The 26,410-nt window shown below is 36.2% G+C and overlaps 1 protein-coding gene across 1 annotated transcript in view; it reads left to right on the top strand.

The window, feature by feature from the left end:
• Nucleotides 1-3,314: 3,314 nt before the first annotated feature.
• Nucleotides 3,315-26,410, top strand: part of LOC141438310 (uncharacterized) — a gene marked incomplete in the record, with an annotated part of 83,106 nt that continues 60,010 nt past the window's right edge. Inside the window, 1 exon segment of the mRNA XM_074102141.1 lies at nt 3,315-3,503.

Raw genomic sequence — 26,410 nt, 5'->3', positions numbered from 1 at the left:
CAGTGGCGAGTTGTCGTTTTAACAAACCTCCGTTTAAATTCTCACTTTCTATTTTTTGCGACATTGCATACATTTTCGCTCGTAGTAGAATTTTGCATAGTAGAGAGGAAAGTTTTATTATAACCAACGCATTATGGCTGTTTGTGATTTTTTCTGTTGCCTACAATAACAAAGTTTCACAATTCCGCCTGCTCGTTGCCCCCTATCAATCATACAGAACAACTCACTGCCAAATATGACATAAAAATGTCTCAAACGGACGAAGACGAACTTCTTGACACGGTCGCCATATTTCAACATTTTGTCAAATTTGACTGGCGGAAAACTTGTGTTTGGTACTTATCAATAATGCCACGAGCAAAATAAAGATACAGCTGCTGCGTAGCAGCCCTTTAGCAGTTCAATGTTTCATATAGTTTAGAATAATTATACTTACTAATTATCCATTCGTAAGGAAACAATAAAAACTATAGCAGGAAACATTCGATACGATACTTAAACTGTAATCGAAGTCCATTATGGAGCGCGGCCCACAATAGTTCGTTTTGTATAACAACAAACCTTTTGTAACTGTGTTGTGTTGGTAGAACTAACTCTAAACATTGTATGTATTTACATACAGCCATATACAAGCAAACACTTAAGTTGAACACTGAAAAAGAAAACGGAGTTTGAAAAAAGAACACGAATATTTCGATACCTGCCTAACATTTGAGTAGTAGAGTCATTTACCACAGATACTGCTAAAAAAAAAAGAATGCAGTAAACGAAAGTACTCGGTCCATAATTGGCGGTGCTTGAAAAAAATAGGTTAAAGCGTAACGTGTGGAGTGAACCGGGTTAGGTCAGGGACGTAGGCTGCCTCCAAAAAGATACCAATAAATCGATACGATAAACTAACGAGTGTCTGATTTAGTGTTTGATGCGCTTTAGCACCAACGTAAGTTGTATTGCAGACCTTTTGTTGTACCATCAGCCAAATATGTGGTCTACCACCCTAAAACACGGTAGTTTCATGTTCAAAAGTACCACCCTAAAGTTGATAATCTTTTGCATGTCACAAAACAACAAATAAATCGACTAACACTAGTTTGTAAGACCAATCCTACTAACAAAAAATATGGACTTTTGTTTGGTCTGAAATAAAGTTTTTTTTTTATAATGCCAATACACGTGTCTGTCAACTTGAAAGTTTGACTTTCTTTAGCGACATATTCATTTGATAGGAACTTGTTTAAAAATTGATAGACCACTTATTTGGCTGATGGTACATGGTACCTATCTTTCTGTAAGACTAGTACCTATCTCTACTAGGGCACACCGAAATGATCGAGAATCGAATGCATTAGAGTGAGTTAGAATAAAACTTCTTTATTTACTTATGTATGTATACTTCCTACTTACAATCGTAACATAATGACGTACCTACTGTACGTATTTATGTACGCTTAGATCTAAACCAAGCAACGGATCTTAATACGGTTTTCACCATTAGTTAGATTTTTTTTTCCGAAGGTTTTCATATAAATGTATATATCTAGTGACGCGCCCTGGCTTTACGCAAATGTAGTTTTGGGGAAAGGTATATGAAGAATGTGAAGTTATTATAATCAATAAGAAAAGTCTGAAAATATTGTATTGTTAAACTCTTTATTGTACATAAAACACATGAAAATAACAGAACACAGGATAATAAGATGTACAAAGGCGAACTTATCCCTCTTCTGCTTAAAGTCTTATTTTTTTAAGGAGACCCACTTGCTCGTTTGCCATCCAGTCGAATAAAAAAAAAAGTTTGTCCGTTTATGTCCGTAACGAATCTAAAATAGAATTCGTACATTTTGCTTAGCAGAAGAATTCTGCCGACACTAGATATTCATCTATCTAGATACCTCTCTAAATTTTTACAAAATCCTCGGATGCGAGTCCGAGTCGCACTTGGCCAGTTTTTATTTATTTAATCAATTAAAAAAATACAGTAATCTAATCCTCTTTTCACGCTGGGGTCGTATTACAAAAACTCCCCGGCTATTATAATTTAGACTCGTAATCGGATTATATCGTGATTTAGGTAATAGAGTATTAGATGGTATTAGGTCTTGCGGTTTCACGTAACACCAGTTATTTAAGAACACTCATTGCCTTTGAATCATAGGGTAGGATTAATTAATTTAATTCTATATCTTTCAAGTGTTGTAATTGCATATTGCTAAATTATCCAATTAAAAGGAAGTACGGAAAAACAAAAGGTGCTAATTAAATAACTGAAAACCTCGAACACCTCAACAGCCTTTTTTATTCTAAATTAGTTTCTTTGCATTTACTTTCAATTAGGTATCTTAAATATGTCAAAAAATTCATACTAATATTATAAATGCGAGTATGTGTGTTTGTATGTTTGTCCGTCTTTCACGTCGAAACGGAGCGACGGATCGAAGTGATTTTTGGCATAGAGATAGTTTATGGGCCAGAGAGTGACATAGGCTACTTTTTATCCCGGAAAATGCGCAGTTCCCGAGGGAACAGCGCGCGATAACCGAATTCCACGCGGGCAAAGCCGCGGACAAAAAGCTAGTAGGTATTCATTATATTTTGCTAAGTCAGTAATGATTCTTAATTTCTTACTCTACAATGGTAATTTACTCGTATACCTACTTGACAGTTGCGCTTCACCGTTTTTAGAAAATCAAGCTAACAAGAAAACGGCCGGTATTAAATAATCTAAGTAGTGTTCAACCTCATTAAGAAATTTAATTGGTAACTAATATGTTGCATTGCATTCGTAACTTTTAAACTGGACACAGTGAAAAAAAGGATTTAAAAAATACAACCTGCTTTAAAGTATAGTGTACACATAAAATCAACAGAAATGTCATTTATTTAGTTAAAAACAACATATAATAAACATAAAGTGTAATGGATTCTACTCTCGATTCTGAACTGAACAAGCTACTTTCAGATTTTAGTAATTTAATTAATAACTTGTATATAACCTTATGATGCAAAATCTCCGTGTCGCAGTACATATTGATATTATACATAGCTTCCGACGGCGTCATTATTTGAGTACCCATCGACTCCTAATTAAAATTTAAGTTCGCTTCCCGTTGTCCGCAAAACCGTCACGGTCTTAATCCCACCAAGTAAACATCGCGCGTTTCTTTCAAAGCCTTAGAAAATGGTGGCTACCGAAGCAGTAATGAATGAGTGAGTGTTTGTTTTTGATCGTTCGCTGTGTTTATTGGTGGAGGTGCTTACCGGGCAAACCTGCTTGACGTATCACTGAGCTCGCGAGCTCAGTCGCGATTTGGCGCGCAAATGAGCCACACGTGTTTTACCGTTGTCTCGTAAGACTCGTCTACCATCGTGACCCGTATTGTGATTTCTTTTGACAGTTTTGTGAACAATTCCAGGATTATCTGGCTGTACTGGTGCAGTGTTAAGTTCAGTTACTTGACTGTGATATCTACCTGTTGGTTTTCCGCAGACCCCTCGCATACAAGGTTTGATGCTTTGTTATTTAACTTTGGCGTTTTTCAAGTTTGTAATGCGGATTTGTTTTGGTAATTCGGCGTGTCAGTTAGTACCATAGTACCTATTTAGTAAAGTTATGATATTCGCTAATGCTTAAAGTTCGGCCATCAAAAAAACTTCGAAAACGTTGTTCGTCGCTCCAAAATTAGAGTCAATTTGATAGGTATGTAGGTACTCTATTATACTTATAGTTACACTATAATTATACCTTTTGGCTCCGGCTGATATTTATTAATTTTAACTTGATTATAAAATGAAAACCTCGTATTTTATAAAAAAGTTTTTTAATATGTCAACCCAGTAGGGAAAACGTCTACGGTTTTCCGGGACATGTTTTGAACACTGAAAACCATAGAGTCATCACATCTTGACCTTGACTCAACAACAAAAAACAGTAATAAACAAACAGTGGTTTAACTATAATCAAGAAGGCTAATAAAACTTATTTTCTAATCAAAGTTAAATTAAAATAAATTGATTACTCAATTAAGTTTACGTTTATAAGTATTCTAGCAAATAAAACAATTCTATTCTATTATATTATATTCTAAGTATAGAAGTAATTATAAAATATCAAACACGGCAGAATTCGTCAAAAAAATTGCCAACTAAAATATATCAGCTACAGGCCTCGACAAGTTAAGTTAATCTAACTTTGGACTTATCCTCCTATGTAGCAAATAAGCTAATAATATCCGCTTAATAACTTGTCAGAGATTACAATTTGTAGCTGTTAGATGCTTCTAATGTTGTTGATATCAATGAAACTTTAAATCGTAGGTCGATTATGCTAGGAAACAAAAATTAAACCGTGACAGGGCTTAGACGAAAAGCCTTAGTCTAATTAGTTTTTACATTTGTTTAAGTACGTGTTGTAAGGTCCCATTGACTATCATTGACGATGTCAAGTAGGATGAATACCATCTTATTACCTATCCCTTGGAAGCCGCGTGATCTTGTTAATTTCAGTCTTCAAACTAGTCAAAAGAGTTTCAACAGTCCCACTAGCCAACGGTTTAGGTGAACGATTTGACAAAACACTGCAAGGACAATAAGATTTCCCTTCAGGTCGTTATTTCCAAAGAGGTTCGTTACTTTTTTATTTTCAATAGGTTCAAACGTTTTCGCACCGTCTTTCATAAAGTCGTTTGTTAGATATTTGACAATCGTCCCCCGCAAAGTGTTTTCTTTCATGTCTGAGTTAGGAAAAGGCTTTTATGGTTCGCTCGAGCGGAACACAATGAGTTCAAGGTTGGAGTTTTGGCAGTCAGCCTTTAGATTTTGAACGCGATATGGACTATCACCAAACTTTTAACTTGGTTTTACGATTTAATGATAAAAGTATTAGTAGCTTTAGGTTACTTGGTAATATAATATTGAACTTTAACTTCGAACAGATCTGAGGAATCTGTTTGAGGTTTAATAACAAACATATCAAAATAAATAAAATATTTAAAGAGTAATGGACGAAATACATTGATATAACATAATTTTCGGGTAATACTATTGATTATACAAACTTTTATGATCGTGCAATCTACAGATTGATTTAAGTTAGGGGCTACCCTAGGTTTTCATCGATTTTTGACAAGTTTTGAATCGTATCTCCTACTTTTGCACCACAGATAGAATTATAAGTCAAACGGCATGTCTACCGGATTTTGAAAAAATGAATACTTAATTTTGTATGATTTGTTTAGACAATGTCTGAAAAAACACTTATTTCGTATCTCTATTGACGTGAAATATCTAACATATTTCGAAATCTACATATTTGGGTTCGTCTTTGACGTCTCTAAAAACTGGTCGAGGGTTTTGCATTTGAAACTAATTAACACAAAAGTTATGGCCAGAAAACCAGTTTTTTTGGCCTAAAATTGTTCAACATTGATGCCAAATATCTCGAAGACAATGAACTTTGAAGTAAATATGGGATACTATATTGCTTAAAGCCGTTGTTGTTAATATAATAAGCTACAAAAAACATTAGAAAACTAAGGAATTCAGATCGAAGGTCATTGGGGCATGGGATCCCCTTAAGTTAGGATTATTTTCTAACAATCCTGTAAAGATATCAATTTCATAGAAAATTGCAGTACTTATATGAAATGACCATTATGTATTTCTTTTTTTTCCTCTTTTAATCTTTTTAAACTTTATATATTTTGTATTATATTGTATTGTAAAACTCTTTATTGTTCATAAAAACACATGAAGATAACAGAACACAGGATAATAAGATGTACAAAAACGAACTTATCCCTAAAGGTATCTCTTCCAGCCTCTTCCCTTATGTGTCTGATGGGTATCCTAGTTTATTAAATTAGGCAACTTCGCGGTCTTAAATTGACTACTTTACGTTTAAATTTCACCGATTGTCTTACTCATCAGGTGGCACACAGCAGTAGAAACACTGCTTCTTGGCAGCAGCGTTAGCAAAAAAATAGTGGCAGCTATCCAAATGGAACTTGCCTAGGTCCAGAGACCAACAAATTGATTGTAAACTATTGATTTGCAGTCACGGACCATTTTCACAATTTAAACAATTCCACGGATTGAATATTGTTGGAATTGAAAAAAAAAAGCCGTATTTAAATTAATAAAAAATAAAAACCTACTCGTAGCGCCTAAGCGCAGTGATTACGTATTGAATACTATTGAATTCACTACCCGACAACGACAATGCGTCTCGTTTATCTACTACTTAATTTCCTAATAAATATGTTTACAGACTGACTTACTGCGGACCCCTGATACTGGTCCGTGGACCCCACTTTACGAAACCCTGTTGTAGACTAATATCTCTTTAGCCAATTTCATTCTAGTTAATTCAGTAGACAGATAACTTTCACCATCTTGTTACTCAATTCTGTATAATTATTCATGTCATCGATCCTGAACTTAACAATTAACGAAGGTAAAATTGAAGCATCAGCAGAAGAAGCCAATAGACCTCGTCTACGCAAATTATCTTCTTCGTTAATTTTATTATACAAACAAAATTTAATTGAATGACATTTTGGGCAAATTAGTTAAAAACTCATTTTCATTGTGCTCAATTTTCAATACTTTCTTTTACTAAAACTCTTCGTTCCAACTGCCTCGGATGTCCGCTTTTGTGTCATGTCCCTGCTAGAACCTTCCAACAACAAAAGATCTTACACTTATATATATACGGCGACCTTAACGAACGAAGCCTGACATGTCAATAATGAATACGTGTGACATGATTAGAATAAATTTGGTTAAGGCTGTGTGTTTAGCTCCGATTCAATTTGCCGAAATACTGAAGCGCCAGATGCTTCGTCTCTAGGCCGGTTACATCCAGAGAGTACACACAATGCCTGTACAAATGTACAAATTCACTTCGTTATAAAAACATAAAAACATATTATGAAAACCGATTAGAAGCAATACTGGCACTGCAACTGTGGTTAAGGTCGGGATAATTGCCTATAAAATTTCGCCCGCCCGTCCGAGCTATGTTTAGGGGTGTAATGGTATTTCGTATCCAAAGACTGCAAGTTGCTCATTGCCAAAGGCCTTTCATATAGCACTCGATGTTTGACATTTATGGTGAAGGACGTTTATTACAACAGAAACCTTATAACATACACATACAGCTACATCATCATCATTATATCAGCCGTACACCACTGTGGACTGGACATAGAGTTCCTCCATAGACGTCCAGCTTTTTTTTCTAGTTTTTTTTTCGAGGCTTAAGTGCACCTGTGTGACTATGCCAGCTTCATTTAAAGACTCGTTGGCTACATTCATTAAACACTTCTATTGCAATGTCCAGATTATCTGGCTGCAAAGGAGTGCTTGATGCACCTGTAAATTCATACTGCATCTTCCGATACCAAACTCAAAATAAGTCCAGCTGCTTCGGTTGGAAGCCGTTTGTATTTCGCATTTAATAGCAGGAGGCGAAACAGGCCATATCGTCGAAGAAAAATACAAACTAAATCGAAAAGAAATCTGCGAGAACTTTACGAACATTATTTCTGGGTCGAAAATACAAACTGAACTGGATGCATAGAAAAACAAAACAAGCTGAGATATGAGGTGCATAGGAGAAATTCGTGTCTGTATCACTGTCCAGTGGTGGTGTAGTGGTATAGCACGTGGCACGGTATGCCGAGGACCTGGGTTCGATTCCCAGCGCTGGTCTTATTTTTCTGGTTTTTCTATGCATCCATATTTCAGTTTGTATTTTCGATATGGGTTTTACGGGATGACCGTAAAAGTAACAAAAAATTTGGAATTGAAATAAAAAATACAAAAAGATTCCAAAACACCAATCTTAATTATTTCTGGGGTCAATTTTGCTGACGAATTGATTTGAGATACGAGTTTTTTCAAAGTAAGTAGTGGCGATATGTCATTTCTGTTTTTATAGGGGTTCTGTCTGTGATATCAGTTTTTAATGATTCACGGTTCATCAGTCTACCCGTGATCATGATGATGCATGCAACTGAGTCGAAATATCGGGAACTTTAAGTTAATTACAATCTACATCCCATCCCATCTCATGTCTTCTGTGGTGTCACTGATGGGTAATTTTCTGTATTTTAAATTATTATCCTACGAATCAAAAGTAAAAAATAAACAATACAAACAAATATTCTTTGGTAAACTTCCTAAAGTACCTACAGTAAGTTATGGGTACAAATATATTAACATAAATAGTGTTGTTATATGTAGTGAATTGTACATACCTACCTACTATAAAGAAATTTTTGGCACTCATTACGTATAAACAATTATGATAAAAACATTCCCACTTTTATAGCAAAGAATGTTAAAAACAGGAAACTTACATAAACGGAACGAATTATATGCAGTTGTGAACGTGAAAAGATTTTCTCTGTGGCGCAGAGTTTAATCTCATGCGTGGTCGCTGGTCACTGCCCTGGTTTATTTGCATTACACAATTTCATAAAATATGCACTAGTTATTTGCGTATTTTGCACATGGCCGCAGAGACACAGTTCTAAGATGAATAAAACATATGTACATATACAATACAGGATCACTGGCATGTGTCGCTGCCTCTAGTACTTTAAAAATAAGTGAAATATTTGTCTGTGTAAAAGAAATCCTGTTCTTTTAATAAAAATACAGTCTTGTGATTGTTGTGATGTCTCTAAGTGCGGTGGAGTTCTTAAATCTAATTTAGAAATAGAATCCAAGCTTTTTTTAAAGAAATAGTTTCTTAATAATTTCTTTCATCTCAAAATGTGTCGACATCAATTCACTTAAACCCAACTTCGTCTTTACTAGACACTGGCCGTTAAAAATCAAAACTGTTCAATTGTTTTACGATAGGTCACCTTGTTTTTTTGGTTCAATTGTTTCCAATCAATTGCTCTTTTGTTCGTAAACAATTTATCATGGATACGCAGTAGAAAGTGGTACAGTGTCATGGAGTCAGCATCGATGAGCCAAGCAACCTTGTGTAGGTGAAATTGGAGCGCTTTAGAGACCTTCACTTGTACTAATTCGGTTAAATTCGAGTATTTAAACAGCGTTGATAGACATTTCCCTCTCACTCACTCTATTTCCAGTGATTATGAGAGGCCTGTTACGTTAAATGAAAATGAATTACGGATATTTTTAAGGAAGTTAGCCAAATGACACAAATATGCATTTCCATTCTGTTTTATTGTGATAATAACGTCACTGAACTACTTTTAAAAAAACGTCGGATTAAAAAACAGTTCAGGAATAAATATTTTGAACTTCAAATGAACTAATCCAGACATGTAAACTATTGACACCGGAAAACTGTACTCATACAACGGCTCCCAACTCCTAAATCTAATCGATCGCTGGCAGATCCTAATTAATTTCATTATCATACGATAATTACTATACAAAAAAATCTTTATTGTTGACTACAACTCAATACAGTATTTACTCGTAGTATCATAACAATAAAAAGGCATGGTAGACAATAGTCGGCGAGTCGCTTCAAAGCACAACCATATATATTGTTTCCAAATCAAACCGTAATATTCCAAAGTTTTCCAACCGTAACTTAATAGTCCACAGTCTAAGGTCTCATATGTCACGTGTCTCGTCAAGTGTTTTCTCGCTCGAGAAGGAAAAGAAACGCTAATTGCCTTTCTTAGATTCTATGTAGAGTGTGTCATTGGGGGCAACAAAGCCTCGGTCTGCGCAAGAGAATTCGGCCTTCGCTATTGTTCTGCCTTCTTTCTACTTACGTATACAAATGTAATGTTACGCACTAGCTTTCTATTTGTCGCTGAATTTCAGAATTTTACGTGTGTCTTATCAGGTTCCCTGTTCACACACGTCCAATACTCATCCACTCGCATGCTTTTGGCTACTCTAGTTGCTTGTCAACGCTCTTATTTTGTTATATGAATAGAGTTCATCTCAAAATCCAAAGCATGTGAGTGAATAATAAACAAAGACGCATTTGAGCACATTTGATTAATAAACCTATTGGACCAGACCAGAAGCTTAATTGTCTAATGCACTCGGAATCACAATCGTTTTCAGCACTTCTTTCTATAACACGGTATAGGATGAGAATAAAAAGAGATAGTGAATACTGAATGTGTTTGCTACCGCCCGTGCGTTAGAGATTTGTCCTGTACAGTACAGGCAACTCGTGCACTTTGAAGGTGATTGATATGTAGAGCTTAACTTAACACACCCGCATGGTATTGGTGTAGAGGAACGGTAAATTGAATAATACGTAATTGTAATTTACTTGAAGTAAAATTTTTATGACTGAAATGACGCTAATACTATCTGGGTAGTTCTACGAGTGTTTCAACCGCTACTTCCTGTCGTTTGTACTGAAGTAATGAGTAGGAAGGTTTTAGAAAACGATGTGGTGCGTATGCGGTAAATTACTATTACGGTCTCTCATTTTTTCAATATATTCAATAAGAAACTAATTTCGATTGAAACGCTCATAGAAATACCTATTTACGAATCGAAAATTGTAAAACAATCAACATTCAACCTTCATCAGCAAATTCGATAGGCTAAACTTACCAGTGCAAGGTGAGTCCTTGCTACACAAGATGATTCTGATACGGATCAAATTACAGCCAACAAATGGAATTGAAGGTGTTAAAAAACCTAGTGTATTAAGCAATTGTAACATTATGTCAGTTTAATATAGAATTATTTATAACGAGTTACAGACTTTTCATACTATCATTCATTAGAAGTTGGAGCAGTATGTCAAAAAAAAGTAAAGTCAGTTCACTTCAATCTAACCTCAATTGTGTGTGTGTGTGTGTGTTTATGTACTGACATAAGCAAAGCAAGCACGCTAGTTTTCACGTAAATACTGATTTACGTGAAATACTTACCACGTTTTAACACTAAGCGGAAAAATAATATACACCGGAGGAACAGTATCGAAAATAGTTAATCCAATTTTACTCAAAAGAGACTAGTATTTACATGTTGTAGCTTGTATGTCAGATCTATTGTGACAAAAAAAAAGTTGCCTATGGGTACAGGTGATTCGGGAGACGTGAGCAGGACTTACCCTGCCGGATTCAGTTAATTAAGGCTATCATATCGTACCAGTATTAGTAAGATTAACGTCTTTTGTTTTTTCAAATTTTGCAAAGAATAACTTAATTATTAAATATTTACAAAGTTCTTGGTCACTTTGCAGTTAAAAGTGTGTGGATTTTACTTAAAAATGATTATGACTGATCCATTATCAGTTACCGAGGGTGTAGAATTGGTCCTGCTCACCTCTTCCGAATCATCCTGTAGTGTCAGTGCTAAGGCTAAGTCCCCTACCATATCATGTCATGACAAAGTTGGTGTGTGAATGTTTTAGCTCGTGACTTAACCCAGTTTTAGACATGCTCTTTCTTAACACTGTTCTTATCGTTTGTGTGCTAATCTACTCGCTGCCATTCTGCATAAATCATTTGTCTTATGATTGTATCTTTGCGATCTAAGCATTGATCACTTTGATAACTTCTACTACATTTTAGTAACCAATTCTGTTATTTCGCTTGACTGAAACTAGTCTTATATTACTTATGTCATTATGTCAAACAATGTCTTACTAAGTTATGTCTTGCCTTTCATCGAACATACTTAAGTATATTTTTTTAACATTGCGAAACGTTTCTTGTTTCAAAGTCGGTTGACGTTGACACTATCGCACATTACATCTTATCTTTCGTATTCCATTACTCAATTGCCTTCATATTGTTATTAATGTGTTGTTTTTACATTAGCTATGCCATAGAACTCATATTTAAGTAGCTGGGCAAGCAAAGGACTAACATTGAATGTTAATTCTATTCTCGTACCATCCAAAAATTAATTAAACTTATCTCAATCACTTCCGGTGTTAACTATAGTGACAGTTACCTGCTTCAAGACCAAAAGTAACATTCCCTGTAAAATTTTAAATTGATATGTGTCAGTTAACACTTAATAAATTCGCAACGTTATGGATATGAATACCTACATGATTATCATAGGACACTTGACACCAATTGACCTAAGGCCCAAACTAAGCAAAGCTTGTACTATGTATACTAGGCAACGGATACACATGCTTATATAGATAACTACATACTTAAATACATATTAAACGTCCAAGTCCCGAGAGCAAATATATTCGTATTATTCATACAAATATCTGCCCCGGCCGGGGATAGAACCCGGGATCTCAAGCTTCATATTTAGTCAGGTTCTCTAACCACTTGGCCACCCGTCGTCACAAGAGATATGTACGAGTATATATATTATACTCGGCCCTTAAATCAAGGAACAACATTGTATTATAAAAGGATCTACACGCTATTTTGTTTATGCCTACTTAGCCATTAGTAGCTGTTGTTAAGAATCATAACATTACAATGCCATTGACTCTAATTAAAATGTTGTCGACCACTAATGAAATATTCGCGACTGTACTTAGTTGTTAAACTGAGTTAAAACAATTCGTTATGCACTGGATGCTCCAACGACGGTCGCCTAACCTACTGCCATAATTACAAGGTCTTACTAGACAAAAGGCAGGAATAAGATTTATTGATTATCAAAACTATTTATCCTAAGTACGTCAAATCTGGCTTAGTGTGTTGTGATAAATTTAAGAGCGTCGTCCATTATGATATCGGCCTATCAGCCTACTGATGACTAATTCCTAGAACAAACTTCTTACTCGTACTACACACAAGCACAGTCAAATCATAGTACATATCATATCATAATATCTTTAGTGTACATACATTGTGTACAAGCATCCCCTCAGAAGTCAGGTGTTTAGTTTTAATGTAAAAGCCAGTAGAAGTAGTAGTAGTAAATTATGTTTTATACTCTGCAAATAATTCTTCATTAGCGCGCACTTATTTATCGTTTTTATTGTTCAGTGGTCTCCTCTATGTAAACACCATCTTACATAATCTTACTAGGAAAAGCCTTAATTGGAGATTTTTGACGTCCTTTTAATTCTGAGCTTGAAAGCCTATGCAGTGACCAACGTCTTCACCTAAATTAATTCATCTTTATTTTGCACCATTATGAAATGATGTCTTGTTTCCAAATCGCTTCTATCGCCACAATGCTTGGGTCATAAACCACTTTTTGGGTCGTCTCCGCATAGTGATCTGATGTCATTGACACCGCGAAACGTGAATGGCGGGCATGACGCGTCGAACCAACCATGCCAGAAGCGTAGGCGCAGTTGAAATCATTTTCACAACATTTTGAAGATGTTGTAATGAGGATTTATTTACTTTCTGCAATAAACACGTGTGTTAGATACGTCATATCTCTTGGGCTGTGCTGACCAGGCGTCTTTAATCTACTGGGTGCATCGTGGACGCTTTTGGATAATGGAACCTCTGGGGTTGCGACTGATAAATGGATTGCTTCAATTTATTCAACTGTACTTTTATAATCACTAGGAGCCACCAGTGGCGGTTCCAGGATTGTCGTTTGGGATCACTCACATCCTTTCGGGAGTTAAGATCCGTCACTGGGAAGCGCCATCGTCTGGGCTTTGCCTTACATAAAGATTGATTGCCTGAAGTGCCTACAGTGCCCGTGGGAGAGAAGAGCCTGGTTCAACTCACGCTTTTTAATGTTTGAAATCCAGAATTGCATAATATTTGCTGTCTAACAAAATTTCTAACCGAACAGTTATGACGTCCAGTAGTATTTACAGACATTATCATTCACTAATTTAATTCATTTGTGCCAGCTCTTACTAATGAATGAACTAATCCGGTATACCTACTAGCACCGCACATTTTAACTATTGTACCAAAAGTGTTGTGAGCTTGTGAGTCACTCACACCGATTATGATCATGCTTGTAAGTACATAATTCTGTTTAAGTTTACTATAAGTTAGCTATGAACACATAACAACATAACATTAGAACCAACCGCTATCTAAAGACTTGCTAATTTCTTCATTACCCACTCCGGGTATGACGAAGTTTGAAACATTATCTAATTCTCTACCGGCGACGTCAAACTCTCTCATTCAATTAAACTGTAATCCTGGATCAATTTAATCAAGGACGGTACACAAACGAGTAGGTAGCTCTTTAGCGAATTAAGTCATGTTAATGTAGCTAAATGGGCCATTCTACTAAAATTCTCAGAAGCTATTAAATTTAGAAATGTTAAAAAGAGTTTGAGCGAAGTATTTAATAATCAAGAACTGGAAAACAAACACGTAAAAAGAAAAAACAACTGCAAAGACGCAAATTGTGGACTCCCTTTCAGTTTTTTAACGAAAACCCTGTCACTTTATCTTGATCTCTAATGTTCAACCGGAACAGTACTATCTTTAAACGCATTCGAATTAACATATTGCGTGCCCAATTTAGTAAACATTCAGGAGCTTTATCACCATCATTACATATTCGTGCCGTGAATAGGCACTTTATTTGAAGACTATTCTTTTTTTGTGTTTTTTTTTAAGGCCAAATGCATAGCTCATTTACATTTTCCGTAATCTAGGAGACCTTGAAAAAAATTGTAATGCATGTTAAAGAAGTAGCATTTGACACTTTAGGTATAATACTTTTTTTTTTTTCAATGCAACATTTGTACATACAAACATACATTTGTTTGTGTTGAAAAAAAAATCTACAATAACACATTCTAGAATGTTTTCATATGAAAAAAAAGAATTAATTTAAGCCTTAAAAATAATTAAAGATCGATGTTTAAATTGAACAACGACCTGTTTTTTATATTGTTTCTATTCGATCCCAATTTAGTGAAATGTAACGCTAAATACAATTTCCTTCGACATTCCTTCACAATGCTGTATCGCCTTCCCTTGGTCAATGTCAGCCATTGTCTCGTTTAGGCAAAAGTCGACGCAGCCTTGTACTCGTTTACTTAAAAAATCGGGTATGACTAAACGCAAAATTTTGTTCCTTCAACTTTTTCATCTAACTTGAGTACTTAACTAGAATTTTCTTTCATTTTTATAGAGCGTCGCAAAACTTTTTATTTTGGCTAAACTTTGTAATTGCAGATTCTTCAAAAATCGGACCTGAATGTAACGCAATAATAACTTTATTTCGTTTGAAACACCAGTTTCATCTCGCATTTAGCTTTCCGTTTAGTATCGCAGTAAACTTCGTTTCTGGATTCAGTTCTAAACAGGATTAAGTAAACATTTCTATTTCGAATGGACCTACGCAATATGTTTTTCTGGTCCAAAATTACTGCGAATGAAGCTTCGGAATAATCGAAATTCAGCTAAATGTCTTATACCTATCCCACAGAGTGCCTGTCGCCCTATGAATTTATAAAAAGTTAGGTTTGAGCAGTTTTCTGCTTCTCTAACACTGTTGATTGTTACTGTCATTTACAGGTATAAGTCATCAGATTTAGTCACGACGTGCAGTATAAATACCTATGCAACCACTCTTATTGTGTTTTAGTAATGGTCGATGTCAATAATTACTAGTCATTAGCATAAGTTACAACTGCATATTCTTCCAGAATTCCAAATGGTTGAGTTAGTGCTACTTATCACCCTTATAAATGTTTTTTGAGATTTGTGGTTAGCAAATGTTTTTATACATTAGTCGATGCTCAAAGTGTATGCGTCAAAGGCGTGACTACAATTTGAATTAAAAATTCCGAAGCATAACCTTAACGGAGGCCATCAGTCAAACTAAGCCAATAAGCTACTAAAATATTTCGGAAGAGGCATCCAAGCCAACTGTTTTTAACCTCAAACATTCTATTCTAGCCCAAACAATGTTGCTGGCTGCATTTGCTATAGTGGCTGATAGCTGCAGTAAACCACAGGCCAAAAAAACAAAATAGTGCACACTCGTAACTGCGTTTATGAAATTCATGTACGTCATTTAATTACGGCATCATTATAACCGCTTTATACTAGAGCTAGACACCTCATCTTAAGGGAATTAGGCTCGAATTGCCACCCCGCTATTCAAAATTCGTCGCGCGTAAATTCATAAAGCAAGTCTTAGCCTGCGGGTGATTACTACGCAATGGGACTCCCGAGCGGAATCCTAAACGCTTGGGGACTCTATCACATTATGGGATCTTAAGTTTGTAGAAACAGTTACGTACGATTAATTTTCTCTTTGATATTAAATAGCCGTTTTGTTGAATTCACCTAGCGACAAGGCGAGGATGTAACGGTGTCAGTTTCAAAGTACCATTTTATAATTAAACTGTCTTACTACGAACTTCGAAAACGCTCTCTACGACATGAATTCGAGTTTCTGTCTAGCTTCTTCTTTTACAAAATTTTTGGCTTCAACTCATAATTTGCTCGCACCGACCATTTTTCCAATAATTTCCTTACAAACACCCATTGTCGTTCCAACGTCTGTTGAAATTTGCATTGCAAATCAGCTCGTTATGGCGACCATTATCGTTAATAACGTTCACTTGCCATTTTAAAGCCGTTGCTCTTTGACTGTTCATTTCAACGAATTTGCATGCGCTTAAAGTTCTTATAACCACAATGGTTGGAGGCATAATATTGGCTTCCATTATAGCTCTTGTGTTAAATTCGTCACATTACATTGCGTGCTTACGTAACAAAGACTGCCATCGTTCTAATTTTGGGTTATGTGCAGATAAATCCAAATCCTTTATACTGTCATGGGACTGTTAGAGCATTGTAATTTGATTGCCCAACATACAAGTCGTGTATAGCGGAGTATCCAGGCCGTGACTCAGTCCACAGTGTGCTGAACATACTAAATGCGATTCTGCTCCAAACTCGTAAAATTAAAAAAAAAAATAAAAAATACTTTATTTCAGACCAACAAGTCCATATTTTTTTAGTAGAAAAGGTCTTACAAAACTAGTGTTAGTCGCATTATTATTATTAAATTAAATTATTTTACTTAGTGGGTATAGGTGGCTAGAATAGTGTGGACTCTGGTCCAGTGCAAAAAGAGCCGGCTGTCCAGTCGGTCGGCTATCACGGCCAGGAGGCTGTTGCGATTAAGACTCATTAGTTCTCACTTTTACACATTAGCCTGTGTTTCAGTGAACGTGTGTGCATCGTGACACAATTGAAGAGAAGTCCACGTTTTTGGCGAAATAAAGTACGAAGGTTGTTCAAAAGTGAATTTTAATGACCATTGGCCTTCTCTTGGGTATTTAGTTGCAAGTGCAGTTACATTGCTATCCTAATGAGATAAAAACTCATATTTACGAAAGAGCAGTGCAAGTTAATCAAAAAATAATTGCTCTTTATAATTAGCTGTAGGTAATGGTTTATTTTGTAATTTACTGGCGGTGAAGCTTATATGAATTAAAGAGATGCTATTTGGATTAAAACTGCATCGTTATTTAGTTTAAACCCAGCGACTACGTATAATCAAGCGTAGGGAATATTAGAAGACCTTAGTAAGCCAGTAACGCCAACACTAACATTTATTTTATTTAACCTGTCACGCGTTTACTTTGTTAATATAAAAAAAAAACATTTTTAGATTATAATTTTTAACAATGCTAACATGAATCAAAACAAATGGGTTTAAACAGACTGAATACCATAAGACAGATGAAAAAGAAATAGTACATTCAGAAGGCTCCGATGGGACGATCTAGATTCTATGTAGATGTATAGCTTAATGACTAGCTGGACCTCACTCGAAATCGCAAAGAATGGAGGAAATAGGCGAGGATCTGTGCTGAGCAGTAAAAGTAATATTAATAATCATTATATTATTATCGATTTAAAGCCCAATGTTACATCTCTAGACTAGTTGCGTGCGCGCAACTACAGGATGAATCATTGGGCACGGAACCGGACAATTTGAGCTGACTCACAGATTATCGCTGAGGCTGACGATCGGAAACTGATTGCATCCGTGATATTAACGAACATTATCAACTTAATAATCAGTGTTATCAACACATGTTGGGAAAATTTGCTGCAAATAGAGTCAAGAGTAAAAGGCCCGACTAGATTATTACCAGTGGCATTGCAATAGTGTTTTCTATTCACCGGCAAAGCCTAGTAAATAAATACTGATGATTTATTTAAAATTATCTGAATCCTGAACAACTGTTATGCAACAATAGCAACATAATTCTACATCAGAACTGTTCCTCCTTTGTTTTCTTTTGTTTATTATATCTCTTGCTTCCCTCACTTTTGAATCCGATTGAGCCATTGAGCACATGACGAAACGTGCTTAGAACATCAAAGAAACCGGAGACGTCAACGACGGGTATGCGGTTTATAAAAATGTAAGACCAGCGTCAATACCCTTTATTTGTGTGCGTGAAGTTTAAATTAATGTTAAACAACTTAATTGCCCACGAGCATCGCGACGTGTCCGAGAAATGCATTAGTAGGTAATATCATTTTGCATGCATGCCTCGTCCTGTTGAAAATTGTAGGTTTTTTATGGGATTTCTTCGCATGTTTTTTTTTTGTAAGCAAGTGTGTCTCCTGATGGTAAAAGATCACCACCGCCCATAAACATCTGCAACACCAGGGGTATTGCAGACGCGTTGCCAACCTAGAGGCCTAAGATGGGATACCTCACGTGCCAGTAATTTCAGCGGCTGTCTTACTCTCCACGCCGAAACACAACAGTGCAAGCACTGCTGCTTCACGGCAGGATTAGCGAGCAAGATGGTGATAGCAATCCGGGCGGACCTTGCACAAGGTCTTACCACCTGCATGATTCCTCCGGTCGGTTTAATGCTCTAAGGGAACGTGAGGTAAAGCATACCTGTCAAGTGTCTTAACACACGAGAACAATACGCGATCTCGTCACGACGCGAATGGTCTAGTAATGGAGTCACGCACCATGCACTGAAGAGCAAGACGACGTGACCTTAAGTAGCAGAATCCGTACCAAGGAACTTAAAGATGCATTTCTAAGATTTATTTTGTTTGAATTATGTAGGATACTAGAAGAAATAAGTGCTGCAGAAGTGTCCCCAACATATTCCGTAATTTTTATGGTTCTGGACCTCAGTCGGCAAAAACGGAACCCTTATAGGACTTTGTTGTCCATCCGCCCGTCGGTCAAGATTATTTTTCTCAGGAACACGGGGATTTCAAGCTGAAATTAGTATCAAATAATATGGTTTGCTACCGCTTGGAACCGTAAAAAAATCAAACTTCTAAGTGAAACAATAAAAAATACAGTCATTACAAAAGGTGTTTCTATGCAAAGTGCTGAATCGAAACCTATAGGGTACCTACGTCCAGTTGACCCAGAAACTTTAAATTTGCTAATTGTTTGGGTTGAATTTGTGTTGATTCTGGTGAGACAAAGTGGCATCTTTTTCGTTAGGCAACCCAGAGACAGACAGTGTGCACGTTTTGTGTCATGTATGTCGACCGATACAGTAGTTAGTTAGTGTACACTTGGTTTGCCATGCTTGTCATCAGGACCTAACATAAAAATGTAATCTACCCGGTAAGGATTGAACGACTGGAAAGATGCGACTTTGACTGTAAGAGTCGTAGGACAACTCACGCTGTGGCGATTGCGAATTCCGCATGGTGTATGTAGATAAGATACTGGCTTATACTGTGAAACTAGGCAATAGTACAACCTACAATTACCTGTAATTACAATGTTGTGTTCTTTCGGGCGAAGGGCAGTTTCTATCGTGACATGGTTGGGCTTGGGCCGAAAGGTTTCAACGGCGTTTCGGTCATGGTCAAGCCGTTTTTACATCCGATTGGAACCATTAAATGCAATTGGTAATGGTGTTTTTGTCTTACGTTTAAGTAAATACAACACAAGTAGGCAGTAACTTAATCGATACGACTGCATTTATGAAGTATGTAAGTACGTTCCGTTACTCCCCAATACAACGCTTCCACCTATCCTCTAGAGCCTAGGCCAACTTTTAAATAATCACTAAAAAACCCGATTTCACCGGCAGAATAATTCTAAATTTGAAATAGTTGACATTATTTCAAAAATTACGTAGAAATAGTGAAATAATACCGTTGGCAATAACACATTGTTAGTGAAATTTTTCTCGTTCAAACGAAATGACTAGAACATCGAATTCGGCAAAGTTTGGGTTTCGTGTTGCTTCCTCAGAAGTTGCTTCGCACTTCGCTGCCTCATCACTTTTGACGTAATTTTATATTTCTACGCACGCGATAGCAGGTGTTCTGACAAGACACCGATCACGGTAGGGCGAAAATGTTAACGTATGATTAAATATTGAACGCAAGGGAAAATTCAAGGCATTCGTGTATGCTCGCAACTCTCGTACGAGAGTTGCTTTCATCAAAATTTCCGACTAGGGAACCAAAGTTTATAAGAAACACAGTTTACCGGCAATAGAAAGTCGGAATAGTGTGTGTAAATAATTTTAACTTGCCAAACACTGCATTTTTTCCTATTCTTAATTCACTTGTACATCCGTTTTGTTTACTTTTTTACGCAATAAACCGCCACTTTTTAGTGCTTATTTTTTTTATTTTCATCCTTTTTTGACTGCACCACCGCCCTAAAAAAAAGCATCTGTCAGTGTGTGATACTAGAAATTGGGTTGATGCATATTGATCTGATGCCGTTATTTCCTTTGTTTTTGTGTAACCTAATTAATAATGAATTTATTTCCTACGTGTAGTTCACTGGTATCAATTTCTTTATTTATTTTTGTAATTTTTAACGCAACGAACCGCCATAGTTACTGCAAAAATATTTGTGACTTTAGATCCATGCACTGGAAGTACTGGAACTTCTCACAAAAATATTTTAAGGTTGAAATCATCACACCCTGACAATAACGTTTCAAATGCAGAGATATATTTTAGTATTATAGTATAGTTAGGTATGATTACGTTGAGATATATTTGGAAAATTGGGTTCTTATGATTTTGATTGCAACGAAATACCTAAGTACATTGAAATGTTTAAAACTGCCTATGGATAAAATATATGTACCTGGACACTTTTCATGAATGTATTTTATTAATATGTTCGACTGTGGCAGTTGTTTTTTTAAATTTGAATGTATTTGTAACCAGAAACGATCCATATTCAAGCAATGATTCGCTGCACCTAGCGATTGTGCTTGTGCTGTCATGCGTGCATCGAGTGCATTGAACGAAATTTAACTGCCCTGATATATGTCCAAAACGGTTGAACAATGCTCTTTGTCTTTGAATAGATGGAAATTGTGGAATATTTTCATATGCGACTGCAAAAGGATTCTTGGGTGATTTGCATGTCGATTGAGAATTTGAGATCTTTTAACTATCTTCTTTACTTCTATTATGTTATTTGTGAATCCTGTGATACTCAAGCACGAACACTTATATAAGAACATTCATGACAAGATTCTAGAAAAGTCTACAGTCTATTGTGCAGAACAGCACTTGTATCGTATATATACGCTGCAACCACTTACCTACTTTTTTTTATTCGTCAACATTTATGAAACAATTAGATCCCTATGCATCAAATACGAAACAGCATTCGTAGGAAACAGCACTTTCCCATCTCCGCCTGTTAACTTAGATTTAAATTTATGTGTAGCTACATTTCCATCGCCAATTTGGCTTCTAAATCTGTCAGTAGAAATAAATTCACGCTTCTCGATTTTTATTACATTATTACGAAAATGTAAACATTAGTTTCAGCAGTTTAGATAGAAGCAGATCGAATCGCAGGCCAGTGATGGCCGACTTTGCAATCGATTTAACTCAAGGACAATACTAACAAAGCTTTTACTAGGCGTTGAACGTACGAGTAAGCATTATAAATGATTCATGCATGACACTTGGTTTAAAACATATCTGGCACACCGTTCAATTAGAACAATTGGGGTGGTAGAAGGTCAAGCTCTGATCATAATTAGCTCGCCTTTTCTTCTCTAAATAACCACAAATTCAGATAAGTGGTCGAACAAAAGGCCCTTCTCAAGAGATCTCTTGACATGTCCATTGTGGCTGGGCCATTAGAAAACTCCGGAAAGCCATTAGAAGCCAGAGGGGCTACTACGAAACTCGAAAATCCAAATTCGTATAATACCGGCCCTTTCACTCTTGTATAAATAATGTAAGCGTCAGTGGGACGGCAAGATACGAAGTTCGAATTTTGCACTTCGTAGTATAGGGCCAGCTTTGTCGGAGTTAAGAATTTCGGCCCAACGCGTTCAGTGATTCGGAAACCTTGCGCAAAAGTGATAAAAATAAGTCCCAAGGATGAAAATTAGTCGTTGCGATAGTGTACTCCGTCGGGAATCAAGATTTTTTGTTAAGCCCTTTAGTACAAATAATCTCGTGAACCCTTCTTATAACTATAAATCGTAATAATAGCCTACGTACGATGTAACACAATGCTGGTGAATATCTCAAAAATTGTTGTCTTGACATTATTGATGTTTCTTGGCAACACTTAAATCTTTTGCTTTGAGATTTAATAAGGCAATAAATGTTATAAGTTTACATACTACTCGTAATGAAATTGTACTGAGCTGCATTCCAGGCAACAATACAAAATCAAACCATGATTCTAATATGTAGTTTTATAAAAAAAAACATATGTACACAAAATGTTTACCGAAGAGAAAATAATAATTCGGTTGAAAATTAATTTATAGTGATTTTTTGAAAAACTGTATAAGTATCTGTCTCTTTCTAAAACGCTTTTGTCTATGCAGCAGGAATGCGTGCTACGTCACATGCTATGTACTATTACTTTCTCTGTGTAATCTTGAATTTGAAACCTTTAAAATTCTGTGTAGAAATCAAAATGCGTAGAAATTTAGCGCAAACTGGAAGGTTATTGAACTTTTTACAATTTTTATTAAGGAACGTGTGTTCGCCGTGCGAATCTTAGAAAAAAGAGAATGTTACCAGCTTAAAATTAATAAAGCTATCTACACACTATATGTTTGATATTAAACACTCTATTTTATGAAAAGGGAGATGAAAAAATACTTTTCCGTTCTTTTAACACCCATTAACGAGCTTTAATTTGTATAAAATAAATAAATTAAATAGTCAAATACCATATTAATATAACACTGTAGGTAACACAACACAGACTCGTCTTAGCCATAACCAAATTCATCAAGCATTTCTAGCGCGAATAAAATTTGCCTGAATCACAGACAGTTCCTTATTTACATGCATTATTACGTTGAGATGTTCATCTCGTTCTCCATTCGCTGACACATCAATCACTCACTAAGCCTCAAAGTCATTCACTGGAATGGAACAGATCTCATTCCACCCACTCGCGTCACCTTGGTAGATAGGACGCCCTAGTTCTCAGCCTGCTCGAACCAATCAGCATAATACTTCTTGATATGTGACACCACAGAATATATAATGTGACACTACAATCGACAAATACAAGGTGAAATGAAAACAAAATTTGTAGCATACATGGCAAATCTTTTTCTTCTTTCACTTTAATGTGGTCGAGTTAAATATTACTCTTGTGTTTTAGCGTGATAAGTCCTGTTTGTGGTATTTTGACTATGAGTGAAAATCACGAATGCTTAAAACTTTATAAGATCTAAAATTTTATGGTAATCGTTTCAGTGATAAAGGCGAAACAAACAAACTTACTTTCGAATTTTTCTTATTAAACTCAAACACTTTGTTGAATTGACGTTTGAGCTCATTCCTATAGTTAGCGGAATTCTTACAAGTCCGATCTAACGCTATAAGATTCACGAAGCGTACTGGCAGTATCGATTACTTTAAGACTATAACATTTGAAATTAGAATTAGAAGTGGCCAGCTATTTTTTTAAATATCAACCAAAAGCCGGATAATGCGAAGGCATTTACTGTATTCACCTCTTATTCCTTCTTGGTAAGTGTGAGGGAGAAGTGAACGTAATAATGGCAACGATCAATGACGTGACCGTGGCACAACCGCTTTATTGATTTGATGGTCGTAAAGTTGCAGCCAGTAAGCATAAAATATTACTAGTTGACCTGTCATAAATACATCTTGAAATATCGGATTTTAAATCCCCATAAGATACCCACCGTCGAACGCATTTCGCCGTTTCTTCATGCTTCATTCTCTACTCCATGCTTTTTGTAGAGCATTTATTTCGAAACCAAACTTAACGAAAACTGGTAATAAACAAACCAACATTCTACTGTTAAGAGTAATTAAAAGTACAGTCAAGAAAAGAAGCGCGATCGCTTTTACCGTCTCTTTCTACCCTCGTCTTAAACCGTGTGACAGAAGGAAGCGATGATTTAGCAGTTGTATGGGATGACAACATGACGTTTGCAGCAAAAAGGTTACTTCGATTATCATCATCATCATCCCAGCCTATATACGTCCCACTGCTGGGCACAGGCCTCCTCTCAGAACAAGAGGGCTTGGGCCATAGTTCCCACGCGGGCCCAGTGCGGATTGGGAACTTCGCACGCACCATTGAATCGCTTCGCAGGTTAATGCAGGTTCCCTCACGATGTTTTCCTTCACCGCAAAGCTCGTGGTAAATTTCAAATGTAATTCCGCACATGAATTCCGAAAAACTCAAAGGTGCGAGCCGGGGTTCGAACCCACGACCCTCTGCTTGAGAGGCGATAGGTCAAACCACTAGGCCACCACGGCTTCACATAATCGGCTTCACTTCGATTATACATAATAGTAAATTGTTGTTGGCCAACTACCCCTGACCTACTTGCGGGGATTGTTAATAAAACTGGACCCTCAATAGACCCGCGGACCGGCAATCGGAGAATTTGATCGCGGAGCTCAAGTTTCTACAAACAACGTAACAAGATTTTAATTATTGGTTTTTCTGTAGAATTATCCTCAATTCCGTTGCGTTCAATGGAAGCCATTTCTATTTATTTTCCTATAATTATTTTGCTTTAAAAACTTTTTATACCCATATTGGTACAAAAAAAAAAAAATTTGCCAACAGTAACCATGCAAGATACGATAGGTACAGATTATACAAACACAGAAAAATTCATCCCCCATCCATATTTTTTTTCGCGGATGCCATTTTGAAATAATATATACCCTATGTTACTCATATCTCGAAAACCGTCCAACCGTTTAGGCTACAGAGCAACCCAAAGAAATAGACGTATTTATACCATACGCTCGAAAACATAACCCTCTTTCGCGCAGTCGGGTAAAAAGCCTGAGCTCTGCCCCGTCTCTTACGATGAGCTCATCTTTTATTATTTATTCCAAGAGATAGGAACTTTGTGGCCGATTGACTCATAATTTTAAGTGTTACAAACTTTTCGCCTCGAGATTTAAACAAAACAAAATTGCTCAATGAACACTTTGCTTTTCTATCATTTGGTGTACTTATAGGTAGATATAATTTGTTTGTTCAAATGTTCGGGAAGGTACTTAAACAAACGGTATACGTTTGTGTCAATTGAATATATACCTATTGTGGTTTGTAAATTAGTAACAAGAGAAGTAAAACAATTTTCTCAAAAATGGTATGAAATGTTGCCATTACGTTATCAAAAACGTCGTAGAAAGTAATGCGTCCTGGAGACTAGCTGCTAGTGTCCAGGAAGTAAGTATGAAATTACTTCCTGGACAGTAACGGGTTCCTTTTAACGGGTTCTGAGCGGCAGTCTTGGGTGTAGTTAACTAGTATTTTGAAATGGGTCCATGACATCATTATCATCATCATCATCACCATCAATACCAACCATCATCATCATCATCACTAGCAACGACCATCATCATCACCATGACTACAATCATCATCATCATCATCACCGTCAACCATCATTAATCATCATCACCACCATGACTAACAATCATCATGATCATCACCGTCAACCATCATCAATCATCATCCTCATCATTATCACCATCACCATCATCATCATTTTTGAGAAAAGCACCATACAAGCTTCGACCAGTAATCGCCATCATGGCCTCGTATCATTGATGTATCAGGATGGCTTACTTACTGGACTCTGCAGTAATGTACTATTACCGGTAGGTACAATTTAAGTGACACAATCGGGCTGTATTGATCGAGTCACTTAAATTTTACTTATATATATTATACTGTAACTAACAGAAAGTTAGGTAAACCCAGTTTAACATTAGTAAAAGGGCTTTGGTACCCTTTGTATTGTCAATTGTATTGTAAAACTCTTTATTGTACATAAAAACACATGAAAATAACGGAAAGCAGGATAATAAGATGTAAGGCGAAATTATCCCTTAAAGGGATCCCTTTGTGTGCGGAACTAAAAAAACGCAAAAAAGTGTGAGGTCATTTTATATTTACTCTTTCTTTGGAGTCCCAATTAATTTTTTATTTTATTTTATTTTCAGGTAATAACTTTACTGTTATTTTGGCTGCAATAGAAATTCACATTAGGTATGTATAAACTTTTCATCATCATCGTCTCGGCCTATATACG

The sequence above is a fragment of the Choristoneura fumiferana genome, chromosome 18 (genome assembly GCF_025370935.1).
Source record: "Choristoneura fumiferana chromosome 18, NRCan_CFum_1, whole genome shotgun sequence".
NCBI classification, from domain to species: Eukaryota; Metazoa; Arthropoda; class Insecta; order Lepidoptera; family Tortricidae; genus Choristoneura; species Choristoneura fumiferana.
Note: the sequence above shows the minus strand (reverse complement) of the source record. Positions and strands in the feature narration are given on the sequence as shown.